Consider the following 715-nt stretch of genomic DNA (forward strand, 5'->3'; position numbering starts at 1 on the left):
ATTAACATTAAATTCAAAGAAATATTAGAAAAAAAATCATGTACAAATCCAAAAAGTTTACTGTATACTCTATGTCAAAATAAATTTACATAAATATGTTACATGTATAGGATTTGTTACCAATTTTAGTTTTTATCTGTTTTGATATTGTATGAGATGTAATTATAATTTTACAAAAAATAAATTTAAAAAACATGTATAAATGACTATTGGTAAAATTTACAAATGTTTTATAAAATGTAGCCCCACAAGGAAGGTATGAAAAATGTTTTTAGGATTATTTTTTCTTAAATTAGCACTCCAAAGTTTGGCGGGTGGGGTTGTGTAGCGCAGTGATATACAGGGTGGGGCAAATCAAATGCCCAAGTTTTGATCGGCTATTAGGAAAGCAAAACAATCCTTACAGAATTATTTGTTTTATTCAAATTAGTATACAATGCTGTTTGTGTGATCACTTTTGAAGATGGCATCAGGAAGATGGTGCCATCTGTAGCGATGCACGAATGAAGGCGATGTCTGAAGTTTTCGGCTGCTCTTCGGCACATCTCGAGGGAGTATTGTAGCGATTTCCTCACGGATTCGCATCTTCAATTCTTGCAAACGGTTTGTGGCGAAAGTGAGATGAGCCGAGGAGCAGCTGAAAACTTCAGACATCGCCTTCAACAGTTCATCGCTACAGATGGCCACCATCTTCCTGATGCCATCTTCAAAAAGT

The sequence above is a fragment of the Macrobrachium nipponense genome, chromosome 18 (assembly GCF_015104395.2).
Source record: "Macrobrachium nipponense isolate FS-2020 chromosome 18, ASM1510439v2, whole genome shotgun sequence".
NCBI classification, from domain to species: domain Eukaryota; kingdom Metazoa; phylum Arthropoda; class Malacostraca; order Decapoda; family Palaemonidae; genus Macrobrachium; species Macrobrachium nipponense.